The following is a 7555-nucleotide window of genomic DNA, read 5'->3' on the forward strand; positions in this document are numbered from 1 at the left end:
CCTTGCAGTTTGTGTGTGTTCCTCTGTTGAACAACGTTCCCTACCGTTGCGTGCAGAGCTGCAGTCGCTGAACTGAGAGGCCTCTGGAAACACAACAACAACAACACAAGAAAGGGTGTGAGAAATATAAATAATGGACTGAAGAAGGGAGGGAGGGAGGAGGAGGGAGGGAGGAGGAGGAGGATTGGCAAAAACAAATCCATGTTTTTGTTATGGTCCCAGACAAACACACTCATTCAACTCATATGGGGATTGATGATTTTTTGACAAGTTGATTCAGGTGTGCTTATCTGGGGCTATACTTATAATGTGTACTGTTGGGAGGGTACAAGAGGACAGGAGTTAAGAAATACTGATCTATGGTGCTACATCACTCACCTGGTCAAACACACTTTGCACAATCTCCGGTTAGATACAGACCTGCCAGAACTTGTTGAGGGATCTGTTGTTCTATTTCATGATGAGGGATGATGTTGTTCTATTCATGATGAGGATGATGTTGTTCTATTTCATGATGAGGGATGATGTTGTTCTATTTCATGATGAGGGATGATGTTGTTCTATTTCATGATGAGGATGATGTTGTTCTATTTCATGATGAGGATGATGTTGTTCTATTTCATGATGAGATATGTTTTATTTCATGATGAGGGTGATGTTGTTCTATTTCATGATGAGGGATGATGTTGTTCTATTTCATGATGAGGGATGATGTTGTTCTATTTCATGATGAGGGATGATGTGTTCTATTCATGATGAGGGATGATGTTGTCCTATTTCATGATGAGGATATGTTCTATTTCATGACGAGGGATGATGTTGTTCTATTTCATGATGAGGGATGATGTTGTTCTATTTCACGATGAGGGATGATTGTTGTTCTATTTCATGATGAGAGATGATGTTCTATTTCATGATGAGGGATAATGTTTCTATTTCATGATGAGGGATGATGATGTTCTATTTCATGATGAGGATGATGATGTTCTATTTATGATGAGGGATGGTGTTGTTCTATTTCATGATGAGGATGATGAGTTCTATTCATTGATGAGGGATGATGTGTTCTATTTCATGATGAGGGATGATGTTGTTCTATTTCATGATGAGGGATGATGATGTTCTATTTCATGTGAGGGATGATTGTTCTATTTCATGATGAGGATGATGTTGTTCTATTTCATGGATGAGGGATGATGTTGTTCTATTTCATGATGAGGATGATGTTCTATTTCATGATGAGGGATGATGTTGTTCTATTTTATGAAATGAGGATGATGTTGTTTCTATTTCATGATGAGGGATGATGTTCTATTCATGATGAGGATGATATGTTCTTTTTCATGATGAGGGATGATGTTGTTCTATTCATGATGAGGGATTGATTTCTATTTCATGATGAGGGATGATGTGTGTTCTATTCATCATGAGGGATGTTGTTCTATTTCATTGATGAGGGACGATGTTTTCTATTTCATGATGAGGACGATTTGTTCCTATTTCATTGATGCAGGGAGAGGGATGATGTTGTTCTATTTCATGATGAGGGATGATGTTGTTCTATTTCATGATGAGGGATGATGTTGTTCTATTTCATGATGAGGGATGATGATGTTCTATTTCATGATGAGGGATGATGTTGTTCTATTTCATGCTGAGGGATGATGTTGTTTTATTTCATGCTGAGGGATGATGTTGAATGCATCTGATGCTCACCTGCCTCATATGAATCAAGACCCTTCTTGGTCAGGTGATAGGAGCAGAATAGCAAATGAACCCGCATACACATTTAATCTTCCTGAGGTCACATTAAATCAATTGTCAAATCTCTATAAACACGGTTGAGAAGCCTGATCTAACTGGGGCTGCTGTACAGGGCCTTCAGGAACTATTCATAACCTTTGACTTATTCCACATGTTGTTGTGTTACAGCCTGAATTCAAAATGAATTCAAGAGTTTTTTTCCCTCTCCCATGTACACACAATAACAACAAAGTGAAAACATGTTTTTAGAACTGTTGGCAAATTTATTGAAATTAAATACAGAAATAGCTCATCTACATAAGTATTCAACGCGATAGAAACACCTTTGTCAGCGATTATAGCTGAGTCTTTCTGGTTAAGTCTCTGAGAGTTTATGTTATTGTCCTGCTTAAAGGTGAATTTGTCTCCCAGTGTCTGTTGGAAAGCAGACTGAACTAGGTTTTCCTCTAGGATTTTGCCTGTGCTTAGCTCTATTCAGTTTATTTTTATCCTACAAAAACGTCCTAGTCCTTGCCGATGACAAGTATACCCATAACATGATGCGGCCACCACCATGCTTGAAAATATGAAGAGTGGTACTCAGTGATGTGTTGGATTTGCCCCAAATCCAACACAACCTAACGTGAATTTCTTTGCCACTTTACTTAAGTGCTTCCTTCTTTTCCCTCTGTTATTTAGGATAATATTGTGGAGTAACTACAATGTTGTTGAGACATCCTCAGTTCTCATATTACAGCCAATAAACTCTGTTTTAAAGTCACCATTGGTCTCATTGTGACATCCCTGAACAGTTTCCTTCCTCTCCGGCAACTGAGTCAAGGACACCAGTATCTTTGTAGTGACTGGATGTATTGATACACCATCCAAAGTGTAATTAATAACTTCACCCTGCTCAAAGGGATATTCAATGCCTGCTCCCCCCCACACATCTATCTCCCCCTGGTGTTTGTGGTTGAATCTGTGTTTGAAATGTACTGCTCATTACTGATATTTGTATGTATGGGGTGCAGAGATGAGGTAGTCATTAMAAAATCATATAAACCACTATTATTGAACACAGAGTGAGTCCATGCAACCTATTATGTGACTTGATATGCAAATGTGTACTCCTGAACGTATTTARGCTTACCATAACAAAAGGGTTGAAATTTTGATTCAAAACATTTCAGCTTTTCATTTWWAAAAAGTCAAACWTTTCAAAAAACAGTATTCCACTTTGACATTATGGGTTATTGTGTGTTGGCAAGTGACAMAATCTCAATGTAAYCCAGGCTGTAACAACATAATGTGGKGAAACATCAAGGGGTCTGAATACTTTCTGAARGCACTGTACAGTGTGCTGCACACGTTTAGTGATTTCAAATGATGACACCCATATTAACCAGGTCACACCCCCCCCATATTAACCAGGTCACCCCCCATATTAACCAGGTCACACCTCACCCCCCATATTAACCAGGTCACACCTCACCACCCATATCAACCAGGTCACACCCCCCCCCCATATTAACCAGGTCACCCCCCCATATTAACCAGGTCACACCTCACCCCCTCCCCCATATTATCAGGTACACCTCACCACCCATATAACAGGTCACACTCACCACCCATATTGATCAGGTCACACCTCACCACCCATATGAATTCAAGGTCACACCTCACCACCCATATTAATCAGGTCAACACCTCACCACCCATATTAACCAGGTCACACCTCACCACCCATATTGATCAGGTCACACCTCACCACCCATATTATCAGGTCACACCTCACACCCATATTAACCAGGACCCACCTCACCACCCATATTGATCAGGTCACACCTCACCACCATATTATCAGGTCCACCTCACCCCCCATATTGATCAGGTCACACCTCACCACCCATATTAACCAGGTCACACCTCACCACCCATATTAACCAGGTCCCACCTAACCCCCCATATTGATCAGGTCACATCTCACCCCCCATATTGATCAGGTCACACCTCACCACCCATACTGACCAGGTCACATTTCACCACCCATATTGATCAGTCACACCTCACCACCCATATTGATCAGGTCACACCTCACCACCCATATTGACCAGGTCACACCTCACCACCCATATTGATCAGGTACACCTCACCACCCATACTGACCAGGTCACACACTCACCACCCATATTGATCAGGTCACATTTCACCCCCATATTGATCAGGTCACATTTACCCCCATATTGATCAGGTCACATTTCACCCTATTGATCAGGTCACATTTCACCCCCATATTGATCAGGTCACACTCACCACAATTGACCAGGTCACACCTCACCACCCATATTGACCAGGTCACACCTCACCACCCATATTGACCAGGTCACACCTCACCACCATATTGATCAGGTCACACCTCACCACCCATATTGACAGGTCACACCTCACCACCCAAATTGACCAGGTCACACCTCACCACCCATATTGATCAGGTCACACCTCACCACCCATATTGACTCAGGTCACACCTCACCACCCATTGATCAGATCAACCTCACCACCCATATTGATCAGATCACACCTCACCACCCATATTGATCAGGTCACACCTCACCACCCATATTGATCAGGTCACACCTCACCACCCATATTGACCAGGTCACACCTCACCACCCATATTGATCAGGTCACACCTCACCACCCATATTGATCAGGTCACACCTCACCACCCATATGATCAGTCCACTCACACCATACTGACCAGGTCACACCTCACCCCATACTGACCAGGTCACACCTCACCACCCATACTGACCAGGTCACACCTCACCACCATACTGCCAGTCACACCTCACCACACTAACACAAATGCAGCAAACATACTGTATCTCAAAGGCCATTAAACGGACGGTGATCAGTGTTTAGGGAAATGGGTCATTAAATACAAACTGTCACGCAACGTTTATGAACTGTTATGCAACGTTTATTGAACTGTCATGCAACGTTTATTAACTGTCCTGCAACGTTTATTAACTGTCCTGCAACGTTTATTAAACTGTCCTGCAACGTTTATTGAACTGTCCTGCAACGTTTATTGAACTGTCCTGCAACGTTTATTAACTGTCCTGCAACGTTTATTAACTGTCCTGCAACGTTTATTAACCTGTCCTGCAACGTTTATTGAACTGTCACGCAACGTTTATTAACTGTCCTGCAACGTTTATTGAACTGAACACACAGTAGCAGCATCAGACAGACACCCAACAAAATAACAGTCCAGAGACAGGTTTACAAAATAAGAGTCCTTTAATGGTGGGAGATGAACAGATCATATGAAGTGCCTCTTAGCAGATTCAAGCTTACAAAAACCCTTCCCCACATGCATACTGGGTATTGTAGTTCCCTGGAACATAGGAGAAACAGTGAAGCAGTAAATGGAATGGGGTGGAGACTACAAACATGGCAGACAGTGGACTGTGCCCTGACTATTTTACCACCTAAGGATGTTGGTAGCCGTTTAAATAATCCCACGAGTCAGCCTTCTACATGTCGGTCTCCTATGAGAGTATGGACCACTGGTCTACCACAAACCATCTGACATGTTATCATTGAGAAATAATGCCTTGGCAAACGAGAGGGGACACTATAAAGTAGGGGGTGGAGGGTAATGGTCCATGTGAACACACACACACACACACTCGTTCGCTCAGTCAGTCAATCAGTACCTACAGGGCTCTTATTTTCACACACACACAACGATGTAGCCATGGCAACAGGTACAAGGGATAAGGGGTGTTGATGGTGTAAAGTTGCATATAGACAGAACGGTGGGTGGGGTGGGGGGTATTTGAGGTGGAAGGGATGGCTTCTAAGGGAGTAGGGAGGACAAGAGGGGTGGGAGGTAGGAGGGTGGAGGGGGTATTCAGAGGAGATGGGGGTATTCAGGAGGTGACGGGGGTATTCAGGGGGAGATGGGGGTATTCAGGGGGAGATGGGGGTATTCAGGGGGTATTCAGGGGAGATGGGGGTATTCAGGGGGTATTCAGGGGGAGATGGGGGTATTCAGGAGGTGACGGGGGTATCAGGAGGAGATGGGGGTATTCAGGAGGAGACGGGGGTATTCAGGAGGAGATGGGGGTATTCAGGAGGTGACGGGGTATTCAGGAGGGACGGGGGTATCCAGGGGAGATGGGGGTATTCAGGGGGAGATGGGGTATTCAGGGGGTATTCAGGGGAGATGGGGTATTCAGGGGGTATTCAGGGGAGATGGGGTATTCAGGGGGAGATGGGGGTATTCAGGGGGAGATGGGGGTATCTCAGGGGGTATTCAGGGGGAGATGGGGGGTATTCAGGGGGAGATGGGGGTATTCAGGGGGAGATGGGGGTATTCAGGGGAGATGGGGGTATTCAGGGGGAGAGATGGGGGTTTCAGGGGATGGGGTATTCAAGGGGTCAGAGCTTGTCTCTATCCCGTGCGGAGGATGACGTGAACTCCAGAATCGGTGAACACCGGACCACTCATGTCTCCCACCTTCAGAGCAAAGGACGCATCCTCAAACGGCTTCTGCATCTGACCTGAAACACCAAACTCTTCTATCACAACTAAAAAAGAAAATACCTGGAAAACATGACTTGGTGCCGGTCTGTGATTGCATGCTTGTGTGTGAGACTGGATAGTATATTTTCCTTTGACCGTGTGTGTGTGTGTGTGTGTGTGTGTGTGTTGTGTGTGTGTATAGTAATTTTTCCATTTGACCGTGTGTGTGTGTGTATAGTAATATTTCCATTTGACCGTGTGTGTGTGTGTGTATATAGTTATTTTCCATTTGACCGTGTGTGTGTGTGTGTGTATATAGTATATTTTCCATTTGACCGTGTGTGTGTGTGTGTGTATATAGTATATTTCCATTTGACCGTGTGTTGTGTGTGTGTGTTATAGTATATTTTCATTTGACCGTGTGTGTGTGTGTGTGTATATAGTATATTTCCATTTGACCGTGTGGTGTGTGTGTGGATAGTATATTTTCATTTTACGCGTGTGTGTGTGTGTGTGTGTGATAGTATATTTTCCATTTGACCGTGTTTGTGTTGTGTGGTGATAGTATATTTTCCATTTGACCGTGTGTGTGTGTGTGTGTGGATAGTATATTTTCCATTTGACCGTGTGTGTGTGTGTTGTATAGTATATTTTCCATTTGACCGTGTGTGTGTGTGTGTGTGTGTGTGTGTATAGTTATTTTCCATTTGACCGTGTGTGTTGGTGGATAGTAATTTTCCATTTGACCGTGTGTGTGTGTGTGTATAGTACATTTTCCATTTGACCGTGTGTGTGTGTATAGTAATATTTTCCATTTGACCGAGTGGTGTGTGTGTGTGTGATAGTACATTTTCCATTTGACGTGTGTGTGTGTATAGTATATTTTCCATTTGACCGTGTGTGTGGTGTGTGTTGTATAGTACATTTTCCATATGACCGTGTGTGTGTGTGTATAGTACATTTTCCATTTGACCGTGTGTGTGTGTATAGTATATTTCCATTGACGAGTGTGTGTGTGTTACCTGCCGAACAGTCCCAGGTCTCCTCCGTTGCGTGCGGAGCTGCAGTCGCTGAACTGAGAGGCCAGAGCCTCAAACTCCTCCTCTCCTGACTGCATCTGCTCTATGTACTCTACACATGTTAACACACAACATGTTATATAACACTTACACTGCAACATGTTAACACATACACAAACTGCAACAAATGTTATTAACAAACATACACACATGCCAACATGTTAACAAACACACAGACACTGCAACATGTTAATAA

General features: G+C 43.4%; 2 long non-coding RNA genes and 1 pseudogene across 2 annotated transcripts in view; 2 read left to right on the forward strand and 1 right to left on the reverse strand.

Moving 5' to 3' along the window:
• The window catches only part of LOC112071919 (perforin-1-like), a 25989-nt pseudogene extending 24200 nt beyond the window's left edge, over positions 1 to 1789 (reverse strand).
• Positions 1790 to 5676: 3887 nt separating this feature from the next.
• Positions 5677 to 7555, forward strand: part of LOC139024668 (uncharacterized) — a 3324-nt gene continuing 1445 nt past the window's right edge. The window contains exons 1-2 of the long non-coding RNA XR_011475997.1: positions 5677 to 5751; positions 5813 to 5891. This is a non-coding gene — a long non-coding RNA (uncharacterized lncRNA). The remainder of the gene's footprint in view (positions 5752 to 5812; positions 5892 to 7555) is intronic.
• Positions 6561 to 7100, forward strand: LOC139024669 (uncharacterized). Its single transcript, XR_011475998.1, has 3 exons — positions 6561 to 6633; positions 6846 to 6964; positions 7049 to 7100. It is a non-coding gene; the product is annotated as an uncharacterized lncRNA (long non-coding RNA).

Source organism: Salvelinus sp. IW2-2015, unplaced genomic scaffold (assembly GCF_002910315.2).
Source record: "Salvelinus sp. IW2-2015 unplaced genomic scaffold, ASM291031v2 Un_scaffold1768, whole genome shotgun sequence".
NCBI lineage: Eukaryota > Metazoa > Chordata > Actinopteri > Salmoniformes > Salmonidae > Salvelinus > Salvelinus sp. IW2-2015.